This window comes from Hyperolius riggenbachi, chromosome 2, assembly GCF_040937935.1.
Source record: "Hyperolius riggenbachi isolate aHypRig1 chromosome 2, aHypRig1.pri, whole genome shotgun sequence".
Classification (NCBI taxonomy): Eukaryota; Metazoa; Chordata; class Amphibia; order Anura; family Hyperoliidae; genus Hyperolius; species Hyperolius riggenbachi.
In genome coordinates, this window is record NC_090647.1 from 39461617 (window position 1) to 39488885 (window position 27269).

The following is a 27269-nucleotide window of genomic DNA, read 5'->3' on the forward strand; positions in this document are numbered from 1 at the left end:
TCCCATCATGCTTTGCACAGCATCAGGGGAAAAATGCCTGGGCAGATTTCTTTCATGGGGCGGAGCTTAGCTTCTGTGCAGCTAAAAATGAGGCTTGGGTAAGAAAAACAAAGTTCTGATGGTGTGAACCTGTTAAACACCAAGCCTTTTCAGTGCTGCCGAGTAAATTTTTAGTCTGGAGGTTCACTTTAAGTCAACATTCTTTTAGTTATCAAAGTTTCACGAGAACGGTCATGAGATTTCCTCTGAGCTGATCAGGGAGGGGTTGTCAGAGTGATAGCTTAACACAGATCACACGGCTGTACCGTGTCCACAGCAACCCGACCGCCACACCCAAAGTCTCTGCTGTGGTGACAGAAGATTAAAGTGGACCTGAACTCTTGCACAGGACAGAAGGAAAATAATTGAGAAATCCACCCTGTATGTATTTAGAGAGCTTAGCCTGTCTAACTACCCCTCATCTGTGACTTATCACCACTGTAATTCGATCTCTTAGCTGTGTCAGCTCAGCAATCTCCTCTGCCACAGCAGAGCTGCAAATCGGTAAACAAGATGTTAACCCTATGTCTGCTTCCATGAAAACAGGAAGTAGACATTGCAGATTTATGGCAGGATTTGTATTAGCTATAACAAAGAAATATTTATCTTTAAAGGTTATTAGTTGAACTTACTTGGCGCTTCTAATGGTCTCCTGCAGACATCCTGTGCCCGCGCAGCCACTCGCCGCCTCCGATTCACTTCAAGAATTTGTGACTTTGAAGTCTGAAACCACTGCGCTTGCACTCCCGCTGACATCACCGGGAGTGTACGGCACAGGTCCAGTGCGGTCCGCGCAGTATGCTCCCAGTGACGTCAGGCGCAGTGGTTTCAGACTTTAAAGTCACAAATTCCGGACGTGAACCAGCAGCGGGGACCGGAGCATCGGTGAGTGACGGCGCAGGCACAGGACGTTTGCAGAGGACCGTTAGAAGCCCCAGGTAAGTTCAACTCTTTTTCCCCCTACAGTACTCCTACAGGGGGGGGGGGGGGCTAGCACTCATTGCCGCCTGTAGTTAATGCAATCCAAGTCGCATTCTGTTTCTCCGATACTTCCTCCTGTAAATCCGGAAGGAGGAAGTATTGGAACATGACGTAAAGTGCATCGGCTATAGGCGATGACATGGGTGAGTTAGCGCGACCCCCCCCCAGACACGAGTTTAAAGGCTTTGTTCCGCTCAGGATATGGATTCTGAACTGCGTAACTCAAACCCATTACCCACCTACCTTCCATCTCCACTCACCACAGAACCTCAGATATCTGCAAGATGCACCCAACATAAGCAGGCACAACACCCACAATGCATCAGTTCAGCAAGGTGCGTGCAGTATACACACTCCCATACACCCACACAAGCCAGGCGTACCTTTCACACATACAGGAACTTGCCTTTCGTTTTATGGAGCCATATAATGCATCTTGCACACAGCTGCTTTGCTCCTTACCAGTACAACATATGGACTGACAGAGGCCTATCCGTCAGGACTTGTGGAGAGGCAGTTTAAGGCCACGTCACACAAGCAGCTAGTCACCAATTACAGCAACTAGTTTCTAGCGCTCATTACTAGCTGCTAGCACCATCGACCAGTTGCAATTGCTGACAAGTCCGCTGACACATATTAAAAACAGACCTGAACTCAGAACTTCCTTTCTGCTCTAAGTCATAAGCAAGAGCATAATAAATTTTAAAAAAAACAAACATTTCTTTGCAGATTTTTGGCAGGATTTGTATCATCTTTAATAGTGTGTCTACTTCCTGATTTTGTGGAAGCAGACATATTGTTAACATCCCGTGTTTACATATTAGCTGCACTGCCAAGGCAGTCAGCTGACACAGCTGAGAGATCAAATTAGACTAGTGATTACTCACAGATAAGAGGGAATAAGGGCTGGAACCCACTAGAGCGATTTTTTGAGCATTTAGGGAGGTTTTCAAAACTCTAGCGATTGCCCTGAACGCTCAGCTAATGTGAATGGATGGGCCAAATTGCACTGGAGCGATTGCGATTAGCAACATCACTATCACAGGACATGCAGCATTTTTTTGGAGAGTAAAGGTGCGCACAGATATGCGACTATAGTAGTTTGAAACGATCGTTCCCCAATCGTTTCAAACGACGGTCGTTTAAAAAAAAGCAACCAACGATCATTAAGTCTAACGACGGACGAGCTAGATCGTTAAAAACGAACGATCTAGCTTGGCGGATTTTTTCCAACGACGATCGTTTGCAAAAGTAGTACATCGTTGGAAACGGTCGTTCGTACTAGGCTTGACATGCGCATTTCACTATTTCTCCATGGAACTTCTCATTTTTATGCGCAAGCGCAATAGTTGCTTTACGGGATGTAACGTTCGTTCTAACAATCAGATCGTTACACACATTTAAAAACTAACTTTACTTAGGTCGTTCTTTCATCAATTAAAAGTTCGTTCGTCGTTCACAACGAACGATCGTTGTCGCATGTGTGTACGTAGCATTAGCGTTTCAATGTAAAGTACATAAACGTTTGGCGGTAACTGCTCATGAATCGCTACACACATCGATTTTCTAGTGTTTTGAAATGACTGCACACTCAGTGTTCTCCCCAGGCATTTTTAGCCGGGTGCTCCACCCGGCTAGTTTTTGTGAGCACCCGGCTGTCATCGACTCACCTCCTCCTATGCTGTAAGCAGAGTTGCTCACAGAGACACTGGCCCCGCATTCTTTTATCTTGCCCCACCCGACTACTTTTTCATGCCACACGGCTGGAAAAAAATTCTGGGGAGAACACAGACACTGTAAAAAAATTAAAATGAATTGAAAGGACCAATCAGAATTAAAATTGCTAATCGCAAATTGCTACTCAATCACTGGCAAAAAGCTTACATTTTTTTTCAAATCCCTCATTAAAAAAGCTAGTGATTTGTGCTTTGTAGTGAGTTCCAGGCCTTAGACAGGCTAAACTGTAAATACAGGGTGCATTTCTCTGTCTTCCTTCTGGAAAGGAAGGTTCACTTTAAAAAGGCGCAGATACCAGTTGTTGCAAATTTGCCATGGCAAACCAATTCACCAACGTGACATTAAAGTGAACCTGTAGGGGAAAAAAAAAAAAACCACGATGAATATTTGGCCCAGAAGATGACTTCAGTCTTGACCGAAAAGAAGCCACTTAGGGAAACGCAGCATCATGATTTCACTCTGTAATCGCTGCAGCTGTTGGGTGGGGAGATCTCTGCACTCCGGGAAATGGAGAGGAAGTCTGGCGGTGATTCAGTGAGCCAGCAACGAGAGTTCAATGAAAGTGGCTTTCCATGGACACAGCAGAGAGACCACTGGCCAGCCCAGGCATCTGCAGGACAGAGGGAACTATGCGGCCGATACAGAACTATACAGAGAAGTGTACGGTGCGTGCGTGACATCATGCAGCAGGCAGGGGAGCAGTGCAGACAATGCGATTGGCTGCCGCAGGGCTGAGATGATCGGCTGGGCGGATCTCTTGCAGGTTGAGGGTTGGCGGACGTTGTACACATGTTATAACGCATAGCTGCAAACTGAACCATAAGGAAACATGGACAATTCCTTCTCATCACTAGGGATGATCAATGATACGCAAATATTTCTGAGTTTATGCAAATATATGCAGATTGAAAATGGGCCAATCAAGTCCCATCCAGGTTTAAACTGATTTTCAACCTGCATGTATTTTCATACATTTGCATAAACTCAGAAATAATTGCATATCATTGATCATCCCTACACATCACTTGTCTGTTGCGCTATAGCTGACAGCAACAGATCCAGCCAGCCTTAAAGGAGAACTGAAGAGAGGTATATGGGAGGCTGCCATGTTTATTTCCTTTTAAGCAATACCAGTTGCCTGGCAGCCCTGCTGATCCTCTGCCTCTAATACTATTAGCCATAGCCCCTGAACAAGCATGCAGCAGATCAGGTGTTTCAGACTTTAAAGTCAGATCTGACAAGACTAGCTGCATGCTTGTTTCTGGTGTTATTCAGATACTACTGCAGAGAAATAGACCAGCAGGGCTGCCAGGCCACTGGTATTGATTAAAAGGAAATAAATATGGCAGCCTTCGTATATCTCTTACTTCAGTTCCCCTTTAAGGGCCCATTCACACTTGGAGAAAAAAAAAAAAAAAAGGCAAAGCGCTACCGTTTTGTGCAGGTGATTTCCCCGCAATTATCGCAGTAAAATTACCGGTTCTTTTCCGCTAGCCGGGCGCATCCTGTAGGTGGCGACAAATCTCCAGAGTTATATCTTTCCCTACTATCCATGGCGGCCTGGAGGGGGAATAGTAATTAGCGCCACCTGCCGGATGCGCCAGGCTAACGGATAAGTACCAAATTACCATACAAATCCGCTTTTTGATGAGCAATCGCGATTAGTGCTTCTATGGCATGCTGATCGCGTCTGAATCGCCAAAAAATGCTGCATGTAACACGTTTGCAATTGCTGCTAACCGCGAAACACCCGTGGTCGGCGGCAATGTTACCCCCTCCCTAACATAAAACTATTCTCCTAGGTAGAGAAGCAAGGAGTTTTGAATCAGGACGATACTATTTACTGCTGCTCCCAGGAATAAAATGATCTTAGAAGTGCTTATTTTACACTTGCAAGAGTTTGATAAGAACTCTACCCATCCATGAGACTTCGCAGCTTTCTAACGCGCGCTGCCACGGGATTAAAAGAAAAGTCAACTCCCATCAGCTGGAAAACGTGGCCTGACAACCTCAGCTTGCCTGGAAACAGTCAGAATGAAGGAGAGAGAGAAAAATCTGGCACAAGAGAGAGACTTTCTAACTGCAGCAGCAGCAGGAGGAGCGCACAGCTGGGAAGTGGATTTTGGAAAGGTCTGTGAGGCTGGAAACCGCTCCAGGGATCACACAGCTATGGGAAGCGGCCTGCAGACAACAGAATAAATCAGGGGCGGGAAGGACTGCGCTGCTCTACCCTCTACTGCGAATTCTAGCTCCGAAAACTTAAAGACTTGTTGAAGAAAAATTAAATATAGAAGAAACAGTTTTAAAGTGTATCCAAAGTATTTTTGTTTTCTAATAGGAATGGGACACAGAGGTATGTTCTTTGCTTAAAGAGACTAACAAAATTTTCAGCGTTAGTTCTTCTATCCTATAAGTTCCTATACAGGGGAGGACTGGGACCTTTTGGCCTGGGGGGACAACACAAACTAGAGGCCCGTTTCACGGCATCCCCAGCCCAAAGCCATATCTTTCTTGTGTGCAAATCTTCAAATTGTGATGACTAACAGGCCCAGACACACACACACACACACACACACACACACACACCACACACCACACACCACACACCACACACCACACACCACACACCACACACATTTCTCCGCACAATCTACCTGTCTGTGTCTGATGCCTAACCTTAAAGGAGTTATCAGGCTTTTTTTTTTTATAAGTGCTACTTACCCAGGGCTTGTCCAGCCCCAAGCTCCCAGCATGTCCCTCGTCGCAGCTCTGCAGTCAGCTGTTTGCTGCCGCTGCCTCCCAGCCCCTGGCGATGACGTCAGGCCACGTGGCGGTGATTGACAGTGCTGCTCGCACAGGCGCAGTACAGGCCGACATCCAGGTCGGACTGGTGCCATCGCCGGGGACTGGGAGGCAACAGCAGCGAATGGCTGACTGCAGAGCTGCGGCGAGGGACATTCTGGGAGCGTGGGGCTGGAGGAAGCCCCGGGTAAGTAGCACTTATTTCATTAAAAATGCCTGATAACTCCTTTAAACAACCCCCACACACACACAAACCTACCTACCTGGTGATGCCTAACCCCACTCCTGCCCACCCACCATACAAACTACTCGTCTGACACCTACCCCCCCCTCCAACTACCTGTTTGACAGTGCCTAACTGCCTGCCTCCCCCCTCCCCTGCCGCCAATGACACCACAAGAAGAAAAAACGTTCCCCCTCAGGCCAGGGTCAGAATGGGGATGATTATCACACAAAAAAAAACTCAGAGGGCACTGGCCTGGGCAGAGAATTGAATTTGACAGCGGTAGCAGGCAGGCAGCAAAGTGTGAGTAACTCAGTGACAAGAAGGGAGAAGAAGTACAGAAACAAAATTTATAAAAACCACCTTCTCCTCTGGCAACCTGGACCCGACCTCCTCTATCCTCCTGTCTCCTCAGTCCTACACCTCCTCCTCCTCCACAGCAGCAAGCAGCTATAGGTGGCATTTCCGACTCCCAGCCCCCCGAGTGTCCGACTCCTCCAGCCAATCCAGCCAGCCACTCGTAGCCACAGCTCCAGGCCCCCAGCCCCCCCAGCACAGAAAGCTGAAGAGAGAGACAGCTCACTCCGATGACACCGCAGGCACAGCAGCACGTTGCGGGCGGCAATAGCTCCATGCTGGGGGCGGAGTCAAGCAGGGTCAACCCACCGGGCCGGAGAGGACCTAAGCTATTTGTGCCACTCACCTCCACCGCAGGCGCAGCCACGCACAAGGGCACACCACGGCCGGCCGCCTCAGCCCCTTCTCTGATTGGATACTTTAACTTGCCGGGAAATATCGCGCGAGATTGCGATCCCCACTGCGAACCTGTCACCTGTGGTATGTCTGCGGCCGCTGCGTATAGCAGCGGCTGGCCCTAATTACTTAAGATTCGGGCGGCCCGGGGGGCAATTGCCCCCCGTCCCCCTGGGCCAGTCCTCCCCTATACCTGTTCTAATGTGGTCTGTGTTACGGCAGCCTTTCCTAGTTGCACAGTGGCTGTATTATCTCTGTTATATAATCTAATCTTCTTTCCTTTGATGGCTTTGTCGGGCTCAGGCAGGAATGTGCTGCTCTGCTTGTAATAGGCAGAAGCTATACACACCCTCTCCAAGCCCCCTGCAGGCTCTGTATGGCCCAGTGCACACTGGGCGAATCCGCCTGAAAATCCACGTGGCTAATGTAATTTAATGGGCTGGTGCACATCGGCGGTTTGAGGTTTTTAGCAAACCGCAAATGTGTCTCTTGCTGCCCGTTTGCGGTTTGCTTAAAACCTCAAACCGCCGGTGTGCACCAGCCCATTTAAATACATTAGCCACGCGTATGCGGCTGGCGGATCGCATCAAGATCCGCCCGGTGTGCACTGGGACTAAACTCTCATCCGCACCCAAAACCGCTAGCGTTTTGTGGATCTGCTAGCGGTTATGGTGTGCACTGGGCCATAGAGTCACAGACTGAGCTTCCCTGAGCCTATCACACTCTGGTTAGCAGCCATGTCTTTTGTTTGTAAACACTGCCTAAAACTGGCAATTACAAGCCAGGATTGCAGCAGGGAGTGGCAGAAACAGCACAGAGGGGCCCAGGAGAACATAATGAATAGAATGGTATGCTTTTTATTGTAAGAATTTCAGAGTACAGATTCTCTTTAATGACGTGCCTCTGTGTATCGGTCTCCGTCCCCCCCTTCTCTCTGCTACAGACCTCCCTAAAATACCAACAGGATTTATCGCTAGATAACGAGGGGAAGGGGCGTCCCTAGCAGGAGAGGCACTACTGCAAAATACCTCATCCCTCCCCTCTCTATCCCTCCCCTCCGCAGCTCTCCCTTCCACTATCCCTCACCGCCTCCATATCTCCCCTCCCCGCCTCTATCCCTGCCTCCATCCCTCCCCTCCTCGCCTCTATCCCTCCCCTCTGAAGCTCTCCCTGCCACTATCCCTCGCCGCCTCTCCCACCCCTCCTCGCCTCTATCCCTCCCCTCCACAGCTCTCCCTGCCACTATCCCTCGCCGCCTCTATCCCACCCCTCCCAGCCTCTATCCCTCCCCTCTGCTGCTTTCCCGGCCTCTATCCCACCCCTCCCCGCCTCTATCCCTCCTCTCTGCAGCTCTCCCTGCCACTATCCCTCGCCGCCTCTCCCACCCCTCCCCGCCTCTATCCCTCCCCTCCACACCTCTCCCTGCCACTATCCCTCGCCGCCTCTATCCCACCCCTCCCAGCCTCTATCCCTCCCCTCTGCGGCTTTCCCGGCCTCTATCCCACCCCTCCCCTATCCCACCCCTCCCCGCCTCTATCCCTCCTCTCTGCAGCTCTCCCTGCCACTATCCCTCGCCGTCTCTCCCACCCCTCCCCGCCTCTATCCCTGCCTCCATCCCTCCCCTCCACAGCTCTCCCTGCCACTATCCCTCGCCGCCTCTATCCCACCCCTCCCAGTCTCCATCCCACCCCTCCGCAACTCTCCCTGCCACTATCCCTTGCCGCCTTTCCCACCCCTCCCCGCCTCTATCCCTCCCCTCTGCGGCTTTCCCTGCCTCTATCCCACCCCTCCCCGCCTCTATCCCTGCATCCATCCCTCCCCGCCTCTATCCCTCGCTGCCTCTATCCCACCCCTCCCAGCCTCTATCCCTCTCCTCTGCGGATTTCTCAGCCTCTATCCCTCCCCTCCGCCGCTGTCCCTCGCCTCAATCCCCCCCCCCACTCCGCGGCTCTGCGATGAGAAGCAAACAGAGAGATGAGCTGCAGTGTCGTGACTGCGGTAAGAGGATATACTTGATCCAGCAAGCGAAGGTTTGTGCGCATTCCACGTGAAACCCACACATGATTGCACGCAAACCTTTCGCTTATCACGTGAACTAACACTGTTCACATGAAAACCTTTGCGCGCGGCAGATCGCATGATAACTGCTGATATGGCAGTTATCACGCTTTAGAGAATCGAGCCCCATAAGAGAAGTGGTAGACACTGTTCTGGTCTGCCTCTTCCCTGCCACCACCCAGGCTCCCAATTCAAAAGAAATGATGTAGCAGACACCACAGGAAGTGTGGTGCGCCACAACAGGAACACTTCGACATGAGGAAGGCGGATGGCTCCATTCACTGGAAGTGACCAAAGCATGGCGCCACTCATGCAACCGCCCCCTCCACACAACAGAACTGACTGTTCAGCATTGTGTCTGTACGGCCATTGTCAAACTGCCCCCTGAAATAAGACAAAACTGCAAATGTCCATACAGCTTAAAGTACATCTGAACTCAGTGGGATATGGAGCCTGCCATATTTATTTCCTTTTACACCAATACCACTTGCCTGGCTGTCTTTGGCTGCAGTAGTGTCTGAATCACACATCAGAAACAAGCATGCAGGAGCCTGGGGGGCGGAAGGGAAGAGGCAGACCAGAACAGTGTCTACCGCTAATCCAGTCACACTTCAGTCAGAACATCGGATCTGCATGCTTGCTCAGGGTCTAGGGTGATTTTTGGCGTTAATCGCCAAAAAACGCCAGAGCAAAATGCTTGCGATCAGCAAGTGTGAATGGGCCCCTAAAGCACTGTCTGATACCCAGTAAACACCATGCAATTTCGTTCAGGCTCCGGAAGTTCGGATGCGGCTCCCTATCAGCGCTAGGGGAATCGGACGCGTGTGTGAAAATCTGCAGCAGGCTATCCATAATTTCCCCCACGTCGTAAAGGTAAATTTGCGTCAATGGAAGAGACTCGATTGATTTGCACTGGATGCAGATTGGATGCGATGAACGCTCCGCAGCTAGTGGAAACCAGACCCTTGATTGGAAGCAGATCGGATCTGCTGGAAAATATAGAATGGAATGCCGACCATCGTTCTGTGTATGTGCAGCAATTTTACCCTGTTTATTTTCTATCGACAGCCAATCAGAAAAAATATCAGAATTTGAAAAAAGTAAATGCACATGTGAGTACACTGGCTTTCTTCTCAGCCCACTCATTGCCAGATCTGAATATCTATTTGACCTGATAGATCAGCTTTATAGGAATGTGACCAATTATATGGCATTCCCAATCCCGAATGACTCCTGCCCAGAGCTCTGCATGTGTCAGAAAAGTCTTACAAGACAAAACACTGAAGACAAAACACTGAATCCAAAACCGGGCACATGTTTGGCTTTATTGAAATCCTCAAGCTTGCTGCAGCATCTCCAGGTAGACGGCGTTCAGCAGCAGACTGCTCTGGCAGTGAGGGGCATGGGAGAGGAGGGGGCAGTGGCTGGGCACAGGGGAAGGAGGGAGGAGGACACAGGGAGGAGGGCAGCGGCTGGGCACAGGGGAAGGAGGGTGCAGGTCCCACAGCTGCTGATCAAATTACTTGCAGCCGTGGCAAGTTCAACTCCGCTCAAAGGATGAGGCTGAGAGGGGGGAAAAAAAAAACCTAACCTCAAACCAGTGACAAATGCAGTTTATCCACAGTCACATGTGCGATTGCTTTCACAAACACAGAGGGATGGGCCTTACCAAAAATCCCCAAACACTCCGCAATGTACTGCAAGTCCCAAGGTGCAGCATTATACATGCCAATGCCACTACAACAAAAAAAGCTGCATACAGACTATGGGCTTAATGTCACAAAACTGCATCACAATCTGTTATGCAGAAAACAGCAGAATTTCACAAACATTTGGTCACATCTGGTCAGGTGCAGCACGGTGGCATAGTGGTTAGCACTCTCGCATTGCAGAGCTGGGTCCCAGGTTCCGATCCCAGCCAGGGCACTATCTGTAAGGAGTTTATGTACACCCCTCCCCCCAGTGTCTGTGTGGGTTTCCTCCGAGCATTCCAGTTTCCTCTCACACCCCAAATACATACAGATAAGTTAATTGGCTTCCCCGAAATTGGCCCTAGACTACAATAACCTACACTACACGATACAAACATAGACATGTGACTATGGGAGGGATTAGATTGTAAGGCCCTCTGAGGGACAGTTAGTGACAAGGCAATATACTCTGTAAAGTGCTGCGTAAGATGTCGATGGCTGCTATATAAATAATAATAATAATAATAATAATAATAATAATAATAATAATAATTTCAATTCCCTAAAGGTGGCAATAACGATACAATTCCATAACCGATCATTTCCTATCGCTGCGGTAATCGATCAGTTGTGCCGATTAACAACAGAGTTTCCACTATTCCCAGCAATTTGATCAGATTAATGGGTCTATTTTTAGGAGCAATCACGTCAACCTGATTGGTTATCAAAAATTCAGCCGTTAATTAGAACAACCGATCGTTTCTGATCAATTACTGCAGCAATCGGAAACGATTGGCAATGGGATTGTATCGTAAATGGCATGTCATTTAACCCTGTTAGCACATGGAAAAGTAAAATTACAGACTAGTGAGGTAAATTACTGATTTGTGCAGTAAATACCTCAATAAATGGTTATACACAAAAGATCAAAGATTAGAGCATGAAGCAAAACAAGCAAGACGTTCGGTATTTTACCTCCAGCATGGAGCTGTCGGTAACTAACAATCAGCCGCTTGGTATAAAATCTAAAAAGGCCAAAGAGTCAGCCAATCAGAAGAGCCACTCTGTCTAACTACTCACCCCATTGGTACCGATGTACTGCCGGGCGGGACATCAGAAAATGAAAAAAAAAAAATTACAAAAAAAATGGATGCAGGAGCAGAGCACATTCATAGAGGGTTCCCCTGTAAGCCTTTTCGACTTGCACATGTATAGAGTGATACAGTAGAATCCCTTTATAGTAAACGTCAAGGGACCTGGCCAAGTAGTTTACTATATCAGGGCTGGAACCCACTAGAGCCATTTTTTTGAGCGTTTGGGGAGTGCTTTGAATCACTAACGCTTTCCCTAAACGCTCTGCCAATGTAAATAAATGTAACATTCCACAGTAACGATTGCCATTAGCAAAATTGCAATCGCAGGACATGCAGCATTTTGAAAGCGTTTGTGCTTCAATGTAATGTACTGAAGTGCTGGCAAATCGCTCAGGAATCGCTACACATAGCGATTTGAGTGCGATTGCAAACTGTAAATAAAATTATGATACATTGAAAGGACCAATCAGAAATAAAATCACTAATCGCAAGATGCTACACAAATCGCTGGCAAATAGCTTACACTTTTTAAAATCGATCCCAAAAGCGCCAGAAAACGCTCATGAAATTGCTTACAAATCGCGTATTAAAACCGCTAGCGATTGTACTAGCGATTTGTAGTGGGTTCCAGGCCTCAGGGTATGTCAGACATTGGCTATCATTCATAAAGGACCAGTCGGTAGTGCGGGAAAACACCGTTCTTCTCCGCAAGCGGTACTTAAGACTTCTGGGTGGTCATTCATAAAGAAGTTGCCTGTTGCGATACAAGTGCGGAGGTTTTCTGGAGGAAGCTGGCGGTAGCGTGGCGGAAGACATGCGGAAAGATAAAAGCTGCCCGATTCCCTCCGTGCGCTGCTCTGTCTGATGCTGCTTGGGAGGTCCGTCCCATTCATTTACATGTAATCCGCCCGCCTATCGCTACTGTCGAGCAAGCGGTATTTTCCTTCCGGATACCGCTTGCTCTAATCTTTATGAATGGATGTGTTTGTTACTTTTTCTAGATAAATCTAGAAAAACTCCGCACAAGGTGGAAATGTATCGCTCTTCACGGGAATGTCAGCTTTTCATGCGGAAAGAGCCTTTATGAATGCTGACTTTGCTGAGTGTTCGGTAAAGTCAGCGGTATTAAGCATTTCCGCATGCGGAAATGCTTTATGAATGATAGCCATAGTGTATTTATAACGGCACATGGCTGGGCCTTGGGGACTGAGTTTACTATAGCCAGAGGTTTATGTTATCAGCATTTACTATAATGAGATTCTGCTGTATAGAGAGTCAAAGGGACTGAAGTGGGACAGCATCACGGCAGCAGGGTTGCCAGGCAACCTGGTATTGTTTAAAAGGAAATAAATATGGCAACCTCCACATCCCTATTACTTTAGTCGTCACACAGCTTGCCGACAACCTTCTCCACAGCTGGTTATACTTCTACTTTCTCTAACTCAAGTCATTGGGTTTTTTATTCAGTAAAGCTGCTTATCTTTTACAGCAGAGAGGAAGTCTTGAGTTCAGGTCCGCTTTAATCTAGTGTGTGCACAAGGCTTAATAGAACATTTCCTCTGATATTACATAACAGCAGGATTTAGGCTGCATTTCCACTTGTGCGGTGCGGAATCGCCGGGAAATCACCGCAGACGAAATCACATGCGGGTGCGATTTTGCATGCGTTTATTCCCGCGATTTCGCATAGGGTAGTAGGTGAGCGATTTTAACCATGTCACTGCCTGTGTAAATAAAACATTACCTCCTATGCGAAATCGCAGGGAAAAACGCATGCCAAAACCGCATGCGATTTCCCTATTAGATACATTGTATGCGATTCGCTTAGCGGTGTGCGGGGAGCGAATTCTGACGGCTCTGCCGTGCAGATTTTCCCCGTACACAAAAACGCTTTGCACAACGCACAAGTGGAAACAGGCCCATCCACTTGTATTGGCTGTGCGAATCTGCATGCGGACAACGCATGCGGATTCGCTATAGTGGAAATGAGCCCTAAGGGTCACTGGATATGAAACTGACTGGTGTTGTTGAAGCTTTTTGGCTATGAGCCTTCTACATGGTATTATGGAATGCATGGATCATCACTACTCGGGATTCATCACTTGGAGGGGACAGAATGGTACCCAGAAATGAAGACAACCCCTGAAAGTAAGCCTTAGCAGGAATTTCGAACAAGCTGAAAATATAAGCCCTACCCCAAACGTAAGCCCTAGCTGCAGTAAGGGAAAAAGTACGGCAACTTGAGTTTTGTACTAGAGTTGATGGTCTGACGGGCAGGACCATGGCTCCCTCATTGGGCTAATCACTGCATTCGATGCTACTCCTCAATAGGGATGGCCCTGCTTAGGAGAACTCATGGAGAAGCATGTGATCAGTTTGATCAGCTGATAGATTTGTAAGAGTCTGATTTGCTGGTCCTGATCATGTGTTAAACCAGGAAGTCATCACAGCAAATCAGGACGTTACAAATCTATCAGCTGATCAAACCGATCACATGCTTCTCCATAGGGGGCGATATTTTGGCTGGGAACACGGAGAATGACTCGCTTTCCCATGCCTGTCGGGTCCTGACGGCGAAACCGGAAGTGGTCGCCGTCAGGTCCAGGAGGATCAGAGCGAGGCGGCGAGGGCACCTATCAGCTGCAGGGGGGCTGAAATAAGCCCCAGGTGAGTAAAACTCCTTTTTTACCAGACTTAAGGATCACTTTAAAGAGTAACTGTTAGCCCCAAAAATGAAATTTAAATCTCTATTGCAATGTTTTATTTACTTTTAAAAGGGAGCCAAAAAGGCAATGCAGAGGTTAAAAATCAATCTAATTTTTTTACTATGTAGCCTTTTCCCCAGGACGCAAAGCCGCATAACAGATACTGCTGAGCATGCAGAGCATGCCCATGTCTGCCCGACCCCCCTCTCCCCCCCAGGACCAGGTGCCGATATATTCTCACCCCAAACAGCTGACCGCTCTGACACGGAGAGAGAGCGGGAGCACTTCCAGCGCCGCCACCGCAGAGCAGACGCCGCCGTGCATCTCTCTCCTGCTCGTGATTCTCTCACATGTGACTCGGCGGCGGCTGCTCTGCGGTGGCGGCGCTGGAAGTGCTCCCGCTCTCTCTCCGTGTCAGAGCGGTCAGCTGTTTGGGGTGAGAATATATCGGCACCTGGTCCTGGGGGGGGGGGAGAGGGGGGGGGGGGGGGGGGTCGGGCAGACATGGGCATGCTCAGCAGTATCTGTTATGCGGCTTTGCGTCCTGGGGAAAAGGCTACATAGTAAAAAAATTAGATTGATTTTTAACTTCTGCATTGCCTTTTTGGCTCCCTTAAAAAGTAAATAAAACATTGCAATAGAGATTTAAATTTCATTTTTGGGGCTAACAGTTACTCTTTAAGCAATTAGCGCGTGATTCCCGCTAAATCGCTTTATAAAGCGCTAGTGCTTTGTTACCCTATAACAGTGTTCTCACTGCCGCAATTGGCGCTGATCATGGGTGTTTTGCCATTAGTGCCAATCGCAAATGCGTTACCTGCATTTTCTGGGCGATTCAGCAGCGATCGCGGTACAGTGCTTATAAAACGCTGACCGCGATCGCTCTGAAATTGCAGACGTGTCCAGTGATTTTTACCGTGCTAATCGTGGTAAAATCACTAGAGAAAAGCGATTTTAAGTGTAAAGGGGCCCTTTTCCACCAGCTGAATCGCAAAAACGCAAACTGCTAGCGATTTTACAATCGCTACGGTTTGCTTTTTAACATAGGAATCGCGGTAGGTCATTTCCACTACCGCGATGCGTTTTTGCCGCGAACGCGCGGCGGAGCGATATTTGCCGCGATTTTGCTATGCAGTGCATAGCATAGCAAAATCGCGGCCGCGAACGTCGGGGAATCGCCGGTAATTGCGATTCAGCAATCGCTAGCGTTCAGCGTGAACGCTAGCGATTGCTAGTGGATTGCAATCCTATGTTAAAAAGCAAACCGTAGCGATTGTAAAATCGCTAGCGGTTTGCGTTTTTGCGATTCAGCCAGGGCAAACGCGCTGGTGGAAAAGGGCCCTAAGCGTTATCGTACATCACATAATTATACTAGCAGGTTGATTGGCTGTTTCTAATATCAGCCTAGACTGCAGAAGGGACATGGAGTTTGTGAGCCACTGGAGGGTGCAAGTCCTTAAATACACTCTATACAACACTGCATAGGATGTCTGCAATACACAAAACACTGCAAATAATATGATCTGACAGATTATGACAAACTGCAATATATCCCAACAGCCAGTTACACAAGTTTAACATGTTATTGGCTGGGCTATTATGTATTTATATAGCAGCCAGTGACATCTTCTGCAGCACATTACAGAGCACATAGCCATGTCACTGACTGTCCTCAGAGGAGCTCACAATCTAATTCCTGCCATAGTCATAGTCTAATGCCCGACCATATTATTATTATTATTATTATTATTATTATGTATCTGTATACCACTGACATTTTCTGCAGCACTTTACAGAGTAAATAGTCATAGTCTTGGGCTCCCAAAGACTTCTGAAGACTCAGTCTCCGAGAGCAGTCTCCGACCGATCGGTCAAATACTACTACCAGGGGTGACAGCGGTGGAAAGTGGGGACCGTGAGAGGAGCGGGAAAGCTCTATAGGACCCAGAGCATCCCCTCTCCTTAGGTGAGTATCTGTTTGTTTTTTCACTTCCCATTAGCTTTAAATTTATGTAGCACTGATATTCTCTGCAGCACTTTACAAACTACATAGTCATATCACTGTGCTCAAAGAAGCTCACAATCTAATCCCTACCATAGGCATAGGCCTCAATTCACAGAGCTTTATCAAACACTTTATCAAACGTTTGATAATTTTCCTCATGGGTAAAATCTAATTTTGAATTCACTAAGGTGTTATATATTTATCGAATGTTTTATCGATGAAATGATCAATACATCTATAACACCTCTGTGATTTCAAAATTAGATTTTACCCATTAAGTAAATTAGCAAACGTTTGATAAAGTGTTTGATAAAGCTCCGTGAATTGAGGCCATAGTCTACTGTCCCTTCCTTGCTCTCTAAGGCCAATTTTGGGAGAACCAGTTAGCTTATCGGTAGGATTTGGGAATGTGTGAGGAAACACAAACGCCCAGAGGAAACCCATGCAGACGCGAACAAATAAGCAAATCACGTCTTGGATGATATTCAGAAGTCTTGTGTTGCAAGGAGGAGTAGGCTATCCATAACACCATGCTATATAGAGTTATTTGTAGAATATTGCTGAAAATGCATGATAATTAATTGCAAGCTCCCCAGGTTAGCTTCTTGAAAAGCCATTTGCTAGAGTGATCTCTCCCAAACTCTGCAAAGAACAAAAACAACAAAACAAAAACCCAAAAGCTGAACAATGGAGTCTCCTGGTGTCTGTGTAGCTGCATGTTTAGCAGTTCTGTAATGTAGCTCTCTCCATAGCTCGTTATACTGTACACTATACTGTATATTTCCCAGACACTGGGCATAACTGATATTTTCCCTGATTGGTCGATCTCAATCGCGACTGTTTCACTACTTCCATATAAATGTGATTGGATATCAGTCAGAATGGTGATACTACTAGGAACATCAATGACTTGCTTTACGCAACAACAAAAAAATGGACACTGTCTATAATCTGATCAAGTATTGGACGCAACCTGGTTAATCATTAGCTCTGAAGTTTTTATGAAGTCTAAAAGTTTATTTACTAAAAATTGTAAACACAGGATATTAACCCTATGTCTGCTTCCATGAAAGCAGGAAGTACACAAACTGCAGATTTATTGCAGGATTTCTATCAGCTGTAACAATTTTTTTTTTCTGTAAAGGTTATTATGCTGTTGCTCATCTTTTAGAGCACAGAGGAGGTTCTGAGTTCAGGCCCGCTTTAAGAGGGATCCAGAAGGTCTTCCATGTCAAATGTTCACTTCAGTATTCTACCCAGGATTTGTTTCCAGCCGGGTGGCATGAAAAAGTAGCCGGGCGGGTGACCTGGGAGAATACAGGGCCGGTGCTGCTTCTCTGCTTACTGCACAGGAGGAGGCAAGCCGATGACAGCCGGGCGCTCACAAAAATTAGCCGGGTGGAACACTCGGCTAAAAGAGCTTGAGGAGAACACTGCACTTGTTCTATTAGCTAGTTACGTTTGTAATTTGGATTAATGATCGAGTTATCACAGAGCTCTGCACAACACGTAGACGCTTTAATTAGTGACAGATAATCAAATATATTATACAGTTTATTGATTCCTCTTGGGGTTGTTACCTGGCCAGACCAAGTTCCTCAAATCCCTGCCTAATTCATAAATGATGAACCCCTTAATTGGGTCATTCCATTGCAAACTCTTGGAACTTCTTCAAACAGGAAAAAAAAAAAAAAAATACCTTTCCAAAGACCCCCATAAAGTTATAAATCTGACAGCACCCGTCGACACCAGAGTAGCTCCAGGTGGACTAAAGCCGGCCATAGAGCAGAAAGGAAATAGAGCGCCACTTTCTTAGGAAATCTCTTTATTTCCAGTTAGGGATAAAGCAAGTACAGAGCAGTGGGGGTGGCAAGTGCCTGACAGCTGTTTCGCTGGTTAAACCAGCTTCTTCAGAGGCAGAATGTAAGCTGGCCATACACAGACAGATTTGTATCTAATTCGGGAAGAATTTGATTCCTCCTCGCCATCAAAAATGGGAAATTTGAGGGCTTATTCACAGTGGGACGTTGCATTGTGATGTGATAGTAAAGTCACAAAGCAGCATTACAACGCATAAAAAAGCGCTTTAACGTCGCATAAAGTAGGTACAGTAAAGCATAGTGACAATGAAAAGTATGCTTCCCTGTTTCTGTTAACCTCTGCATTTAGAGGTATTGCAGTGCAGTAGTGCGTTACCATAACACAACATTTACAACGCACCGCTTACGTGGCACTGTGAACGTCACATAGGGTTAACATTACAGTGCGTTAACCTGCGTTATGACTTTATAATGCAGGACAATAACTTCCCATTGGGAACGTAGCCTTAACAGACTACAATCGCTAAGAAATCAATACACAGGAATCAGACAACTGAAAGATCGCGTCGACAGGGTCAATCTCGGCATGCAGACAGCACCACCCACTATCGGTTGAAATCTTACATGATACATTTCATTCATGCACAATCTATAACAAAAAATATTTGGGGGAGCAATATCAGACACTACGTACAAGAACTGATTTTCAGGCCTCTTGCACACTAACATGCGATTCCGATTTACAATTAATTGGTACTGCCTTTTTCTTTTTTAATAGCAACCAGGGAAAATTGCAATCGCGAATGGGATTTTCAGTGTGCTTAGTGCGATTTGATTGATAAATTGCTGATGATCAATCTGACATGAAAATAGAACCGTGGGTGGCCAGCTTAGAGCTACGTACACATAACAAAAGTCTTTTGAAACATCCAACGATGGAAAGATTTTGCCGTATCTGACGAGCCAAACGACCAATTTTGGGCATTTTTCTCGATCCATCCAGCAGATCGACTCAGAGGACTGTTAAGGTGGCCGCTAACGATATAATTCACCGGTCGAACGTTTACGAGCAATTCTTTGCATGAATGAGTGAAAGTTATAGTTTGGGACCACTAATGCACAAACATATCCTAGGCAATACAATCAGACTGACAGAATTGATCCAAAAATCAGATTGGTTAATTGAATTGTTTTCGAACACTCATATGAAGAATCGTTCGTAAACAATCATTTGGCAAATTGTATTGCTAGTGGCCACCTTTAGGCAGATATCATGCGGTCAGGTCCGTGTGTACAATGTCGTTTAAACGATACCATTCTACAGAATGCGCACATGCCGTGCGCAATGGCACTTTTGATTGCACGCACAATTCTTCCATGAATTGATTGTTTGCAATAACGCGTGCAGATAACATAATTGTAAAAAATTCCCATCTTCTCTTTGTCGCTGGTAAGTAGTTTCTGCAACATTGGTCGTATGCTTGCGCCAACTTTCGTAGCGCGTGTGTACGGACCTGAACATCGAGGGAATCTCCACCTAGACCAGCACAGGAGGTCGATCTGTGAAAAATCCTCCCATAAATCCTTCAATTTGCTGCCTGTAGGCGGCGACCCCCTAAAAGCAATGCTCAGCAGCCCAGGGTGGTCTGGCAGGGGTTAAAGAGCGAATGTATGGAGGGAGTGCGCTGAAGTTTAGCAGAAGCGACCCTCGGAGGGCTCCAGAAGTTCAGGCAGTGGAGAGAAGTCGCGGGGAGCCCCCCGATCCCCCCACATACCTGCAGATCAGAGTCGGATCCCCGGAGATGGAGGGTTATCTGGAAGTTGGGCAGTCCTCTGTCATTCTGTGCCGGGGAGTTCCGTGCAGAGCTCGCTCTCATGGAGATCCGCTGGAGAAGCTCCCCCCTGTGTGTGCGGACGGTGATCTCTCCCTGCGATCAGCGCTGCATGCTGCTGTACCGGGCACTGCGCTCTGCGGCCGGGGAGCGTCTGCCAAGAGCCGAGCGCGCAGCCTGCTGCTAAGGCACCGGAGAGCAATGGCTGTGTGTGTGTGTGTGGGACGAACACGCCGCTCCTATAGGAAGCCAGCAAGAGCGGCAGAGCCCACAGTGTTAACCCCTGCCACGCCTGCTGCCTGGCGACGCTTCACTTCTCAGTTCTCACCGGCTGGAGAGGCAGACGGGCTCCGGGAGAGGTTTACACAGATGCTGATGACTCACTTTACTGGTCAATAAGATTTTTTTTATAAGGTTGAAAAGAAAAGAAAAAAAAGCAGAGAATAGTTATAAAAAAGTTTCAAACCAAACTATCCAATGAATGGTCTGAATATCGTCTGGTTTCCAGATGGACTTGCTGCAAATCAGTGCTGTAGCACTGGTGATTTGGGTCCTGGCTGTCTAAAGGCCCCATTCACATTGAGGCCTCTTTTCCACGAACTGTTGAGCTGTGTGCTCAGCAAGCAGTTACCAGGCAGCAGTGAGCAGTTACCAGGCAGCAGCGAGCAGTTACCAGGCAGCAGCAAGCAATTGTGAGAGTTTGAGAGGCATTTCACTGCCTGTAAACAGTTCGTGGAAAAGAGGCCTTAAAAGTGCAAAACGTTGGCGGTTGCGGGAGTGATTTTTCTGCGAAAAAAAAAAAAAATCACTGGACACTGCAGCGATTTTTTTTTCGTGATCGCGTTTAGCGCTTCTATAGCATTAAAACACGATCGCCGGGAAATCGCCTGAAAATGGTGCAGCCTACACGTTTGCGTTAGCAGATTTGCGTTAATCGCCGCCGCAAATCGCCCAAGTAAGAACAGCCCATAGGGTATTATTGCCCTAGCGCTTTAAAAAGCGATAGCGCTTGAGCGTTTTGCCGAAATCGCCGGCAAAACGCTCTAGTGTGAATGGGCCCTAAGGGCTGGAACCCACTTGAGTGATTTTATGAGCGTTTTGGGAGCGATTCAAACCGCTAGCGATTTCCCTAACGCTCAGCTGATAATGGATGGGCCACATTCCACTGGAGCGATTGCGATTACTAAATCGCAAAACTCAGGACATGCAGCATTTTTGAGCGTTAGCGTTTCTTTAATGTAAAGTATATAAACGCTGGCATAATCGCTCATCAAAACCTGCACAGAGCGATTTTGCTAGCGTTTTGAAGTTACTGCACACTGTAATAACATTAAAATTAATTGAAAGGACCAATCAGAATTAAAAATGCTGATCGCTACACAACTGCTGGCAAATTGATTACACTTTTTAAAATGTCTACCCAAAACCGCTCATGAAAAACGCTAGCGATTAGCGATTTGTAGTGGGATCCAGGCCTGATGCTGGGTACACACGGTACGATTTTCTTTGCGAATTTCTGACCTGATCGTTTTTTTCCCGCTCGATTCTGCACTCAATTCTGCGCTCGATTCTCTTGTCTTCACTCGTTTTTCTTATCTTTTTATATTCACTTCTATGAGAAATCGAGTGCGGAATCGATCGGGAATAATATCAGACATGTGGAATTTTATCAATCGGATCCCACGGAAAATCGTACCGTGTGTACCCAGAATAAGGGCCCCGAACCCACTAGTGCGATTTTCTGAGCGTTTAGGGAGCGATTCAAACCGCTAGCGATTTACCTAAACGCTCAGCTAATGTTAATGGATGGGCCAAATTCCACTGGAGCGATTGTGATTACCATATCGCAAAACGCAGGACATGCAGCATTTTTTGCATTTAGCGTTTCTGCAATGTATATAAACGCTGGCGTAATCGCTCATCAAAACCTGCACAGAGCGATTTTGCTAGTGTTTTGAAATGACTGCACACACACTATAACAAAATTAAAGTAATTGAAAGGATCAATCAGAGTTAAAAACACTAATCGCTACACAATCACTGGCAAAACGCTTACACTTTTCAAAATCGCTACCAAAATCGCCAGAAAACGCTCATGAAATCCCTTACAAAACGCTCATACAAATTGCTAGCTATTGCACCAAAAGCAAAGCTGTTAAGTGGGAGCAGCTAACCAAAATTGAATTAAATTAGTACATGGCAAGGAAATGAACAGCGCTACTTAAAAACAGATAAGTGCCTACCTGCAAGAGAGTGCAAGCCCCACTTGTGGGATAAAATACACACCGAGCATACACATGACCTGTCTACCGCTTGGAGGATGTTGGTTTCCTGCAACAGCTTGCATGCAACTTGTTAAGTACTCGTCCCTCCCACTGCGAAGAAGGCAATCCTCCATGGGAGGGGACCTAACACTAACTAAATCCTAACCTATGCATAGGCATAGCATGGGTGCGCTACCAAGTAAAATCGAAAATTGCGCAAAAGCTGGATCAGCGCATCACCAGGCCGCCTCCGAATGGCCTACAATCAGAGGTGCGCTGAGCTCCCCCAGAAACTGCAAACGCACCTTGAACCCAAACAGAAGCTCTGCATATACACCAAAAGCAAGGGCTGGAGTTGTACTTTGTACTGGTTGAACTCGATGGACGTATGTCTTTTTTCAACCAAAATAACTATGTAACTATGTAGCTAAGTGGGAGCAGCTGACCAAAAATGAATTAAATTAGTACATAGCAAAGAAATGAACAGCGCTACTTAAAAACAGATAAGTGCCTACCTGCAAGAGAGTGCAAGCCCCACTTGTGGGATAAAATACACACTGAGCATACACATGACCTGTTTACCACTGAAGGATGTTGGTTTCCTGTAACAGCTTGCATGCAACTTGTTAAGTACTCGTCCCTCCCACTGCGGAGAAGTCATCCTTGATGGGAGGGGACCTAACACTAACTAAATCCTAACCTATGCATATGCATAGCCTGGGTGCGCTACCAAGTAAAATTGAAAATTGCGCAAAAGGTGGATCAGCGCATCACCAGGCCGCCTCCGAATGGCCTCCAATCAGAGGTGCGCTGAGCCCCCCCAGAAACTTCAAACGCACCTTTTTTAAGTAGCGCTGTTCATTTCCTTGCCATGTACTAAGTTAAAGTTTGTTTTTTGATTTTGCATTTGCGTACTTCCCGCTAATGCACAGGTGCGGCCGTACTCACATGGATGCAGCACGGCCATGCTTCTGCCAGAAAAAGAGCGTGGTGGGGGACTGGAGGACAGCAGTAAGGTAAGTATTTACTTTTTTAAAGGGAACCAGAGACGAAGCACTCTCATGTATTTTACCATATATATCAGTGGGAACGTTAGAGAAAACACCTACCCTGCTCTCTGTTTCATTCTGCACTGCACAGCTTGCTTCTAATCAGCCCTGATAAAATCCCCCACTGAGCATTCAGTCTGGCTTTGCTCAGGAATTTTTATAGCTCAGTCTGTGTTCTCTCATGTCTTTTCAAGTCCAATCCTGCCCCCTGCTGGCTCTGCGCAGGAATCATTATAGCTGAGTCATTATAGCAAAGCCAGACTGAATGCTCAGTCGGGGATTCTATCAGGTCTGATAAGAAACAAGCTGTGCAGTGCAGAATAAAACAAAGAGCAGGGTAGGTGTTTTCTCTAATGTTCCCACTGATCTTTATGGTAAAATACAATTTAACTTTGTGACACCTCGGGTTCTCTTCAACCGGCTTCGGACTACCGCACTTGTGGCCGTCCATCTCTGATCCGGCGTAGATTCTATGCTGCCAGTTCCCACGGGCCTGAGACGCTCGCTGCAGCCACACACTCAGCTGTCATGTGACAGCTGAGCTTTCTCCAATGGGTAAGGAAGGGAGTCAGTTTTATTAGATCCTTACCAGGTGATCACTGTGAGCCAATCACAATTACCTCAACCACAGTATTGAAGGGGCCAGAGCCAGGCGGTCTTGAATCGGTTAAAGATGCCAAACTTTAAGGCTGGTTTCACAGTGAGACGTTAAAGTCCCACGTTACAGCAGCCAGTAACGCAGCCTAACTCACAGCACTGTAAAATCAATGTGCTTGTTCACAGTGCCCACATTGTGTTACATCGTAACGCAGCACGTTTAAACAAAGTGCTGCATGCTTTACATTCTACTTGGCTAAGCAGCATTAGGGCTCTTTTCCACTATGAAATGCGATCGCGATTCCGATCGCGATTCCGATCGCGATCGCAATCGCGTTTCAATTTTCACCATGCGATTGCGATTGCGATTGAGCTACTATACTCATTATAGTACAGCTCAATCGCATACAAAACGCGGCAGGATGACGATTGCGCTTTGACCAAAATCGCATCGCAATCGGATCGCACTAATGGAAATTGCTGCTGCAGTTTCCATTAGTTTAATGTACCTTGCGATTTGCGATCAGAAGCAAATCGCAAATCGCAGGCTAGTGGAAAAAGGCCCTTAGACTGTTTGCACATGCTCCTCCTCCTCCTCCTCTTACTCCGCAGCCAGCCACATGGCTAATTAATATTCACTGCACTGCGGAGACTCCTGGTGGGACTGTAGTGTTGTCCGGATCATGAACGAATCGTTCATTTGATCCGGATCTTTTTTGTGAGTCGAATCATCCGGATCATCACAATAAAAGATTAGGTTCACAGTGGATGTCTGTCTGGAAGAAACAGGAACATACAGAATGTACAGTGCAGGGAAAGACCTGTCTTGCTAATCATTTCACCCAGTCTGCTTCCCTAGTAAAATGATTCGGCTTCAAAGATCCGGATCTTTTAAATGATCCGATTCAAATGATCCGAATCCTTAAAAAGATCCGGACTTCCTATCACTAACCTGGAACGGCTGCTTTGAGAGCTGCATAACGCAGCTCAATCTGACGTCCAACTTCAACACCACCATGCGTTGCGTTAGGGACACATTATGCGACCATAACGTCCCCTAAAACGCAACGTCTTGGTGTGTAAGTAGCCTAAAACGAGAGGTGGAGCAGGTTAAAGGACAACTGCAGTCAGAAGAATATGGAGGCTGTCATATTTATTTCCTTTTTTAACAATACCAGTTGCCTGGCAGCCCGGCTGATCTATTTGGCTGCAGTAGTGTCTGAATAACACCAGAAACAAGCATGCAGCTAATCTAATCAGGTTTGACAATAATGTCAGAAACACCGAATCTGCTGCATGCTTGTTCAGGGGCTATGGCTAAAAGTATTAGAGGCAGAGGATCAGCAGGACTGCCAGGCAACTGGTATGGCTTAGAAGGTAATAAATATAGCAGCCACCATATCCTCAGCTGTTCTTTAAAGCAAACCTGTGAGGTTTGCAAACCAATAATTTTTGATGGATACTTACCTAGGGAGAGGAAACCCCTCTGGATCTTCCAGATGCTTCTTCTGTCTCATCCGTCGGGTCATTCCAGCGCGGAGACCCCCGAAGCTCACCGGTGGCGCATGCTCGCAGCAGCCAGCTCGGGCGCACTCCGTTTAGGAGTTCAGATTAGGAATGATTAATCAGATACTAATTGTTCAAATTTCAGATTGGAATGAGGTCAAAAGCAATTGCTACACATCTGGCCTGGAGCAACTCCAAGCTGTATGCGGTCTGCGATAAGCATCTCTTTGTTTATATTAAAGGTTACCAGAGCCGAAATATGCTAGAAAAACAGGAGGAATTAGGAAGACGTATACTGTGTCCTGACCTGATGCCTACCGCGGCCCCTGTTCTCCTCTCTGCCCCTGCTATCTACCTAAATGCCCCTCCGGCAGCCTCTTCTGGGTTGCCGTAGTCGGGCACTACTGCACAGGCACTAGCCAGGCAGTGCACGTCCTACAGCGTGCGCCCATGGTGTCATGCGCATGACAGTGACATCACACGCACGCGCAGTGCTCTCCCGGCCACAGGCGCGCATTGTAGGACGCGCGCAGCCCGGCCAGCGCCCGCTGTGAAAATCACATGCAGCAACACAAATTATGGTTGCTTGTGGACCCACTGTGATTTAGTATTGCGTTTAAACTGCGTTAAAAAAAAATCTCAGCATGCACTACTTTTTCGCTTGCGTTTGCGAATCCTATGTCAAACGGGATGGATTAAAGAGTAACTGTCGGGCATAAAATAAAAAATCAATTCTTTATTTTTATCTGGTAAACAAGTAATAGGATTCTAACCAGGCAATCCAAATGTTAAAATCACTATTACCTTTCTTGTTGATAAATGATCATTCCCCAGTTTACTTGACTTATTTGGTACACAAAAAGGAAGTTGCAGGGCATGCTGGGTTGTCCTTTTTTTCTACTTTCTCCTCAGACTTACGGTAACTAATGCAGTCTGATTGGCTGAAGCCTCTTTCCCTCCTGTTTTCCCCTCCCACACCTCTGTTCCTCTCTGATTGGCCAGTATTTCTCATGCACTTTCTATAGTGAAGGGTGCGCAAATCAGGCAGAGGAGACTAAGAAGGAAATGACATCAGAATTGGCTTCAAAATAGCCACAGTTAAAGGATACCCGAGGTGATATGTGACATGATGAGATAGACATGGGTATGTACAGTGCCAAGCACACAAATAACTAAGCTGTATTCCTTTTTTTCTTTCTCTGCCTGAAAGAGTTAAATATCAGGTACGTAAGGGGCTGACTCAGTCCTGACTCAGACAGGAAGTGACTACAGTGTGACCCTCACTGATAAGAAATTCCAACTATTAAACACTTTCCTAGCAGAAAATGGCTTCTGAGAGCAGGAAAGAGATAAAAAGGATCAATGGTTCATAGATTTTAGCTAAATGAATGTGTTATTGAGCAAAAACAATAAAACAGTTAAAACGTAAAACATCTGTTATGTAAGTAGAGCAAGTATTTATTTTCTGAGATAGTATGGCTGGCAGCCATATGGGGCCCTATGTAAGGAAGTAGATTTGGCGCCCCCTTGTGGCCCTGCAAATTGTCAGTTCATGCAAAAGAACGAGAAATGCTTTTGTAGTCCATTTACTTCCTCCTTCTTCATGCATGTGCTGTGCATGCAAATACCAATTTGTACTTATTTGGGGATGTCAGCTAAGTAGCCCAGGTCGAGACAGCTAATCTGGGCGCCACACAGAGCTGAGATTTGGAACCCGTCATGGGCCTTATAGTGGCGTTTGTTGACTAATTTGGGTGCCAGCAATAGCCAGAGCCTGAATTACGCTAATGTTTTATTCCTCACATTCACTCCCTAACCAGCTCATCATCTCCAACTCAAAGACATATCTCGCAGCCCACCTTTTCTCACTCAAGAAACTGACACTGAGGCCCAGTGCACACCGAGCGGTTTTTGGAGCGATCCGCCGGCCGCATCCGCCTCTAAAAACGCTTGTCTAATGTATTGCAATGGGATGGTGCACACCGGCGGTTTGCGTTTTTTGCCAAGCCGCAAACGCGCCTCCTGCTGCGCATTTGCGGTTTTCGGAAGCGTTTCGTCCTCAATGTAAAGTATAGGAAAACCGCAAACCGCTCTGAAAAACGCTAGTTCAGAG

At 46.8% G+C, this 27269-nt stretch overlaps 1 protein-coding gene across 1 annotated transcript in view; it reads right to left on the bottom strand.

Moving 5' to 3' along the window:
- Positions 1 to 19971, bottom strand: part of TSKU (tsukushi, small leucine rich proteoglycan) — a 63470-nt gene extending 43499 nt beyond the window's left edge. The window contains exon 1 of the mRNA XM_068264690.1: positions 19684 to 19971. The gene's annotated coding sequence lies outside the window, so the exon portion shown is untranslated. The remainder of the gene's footprint in view (positions 1 to 19683) is intronic.
- Between the last annotated feature and the right edge of the window lie 7298 nt (positions 19972 to 27269).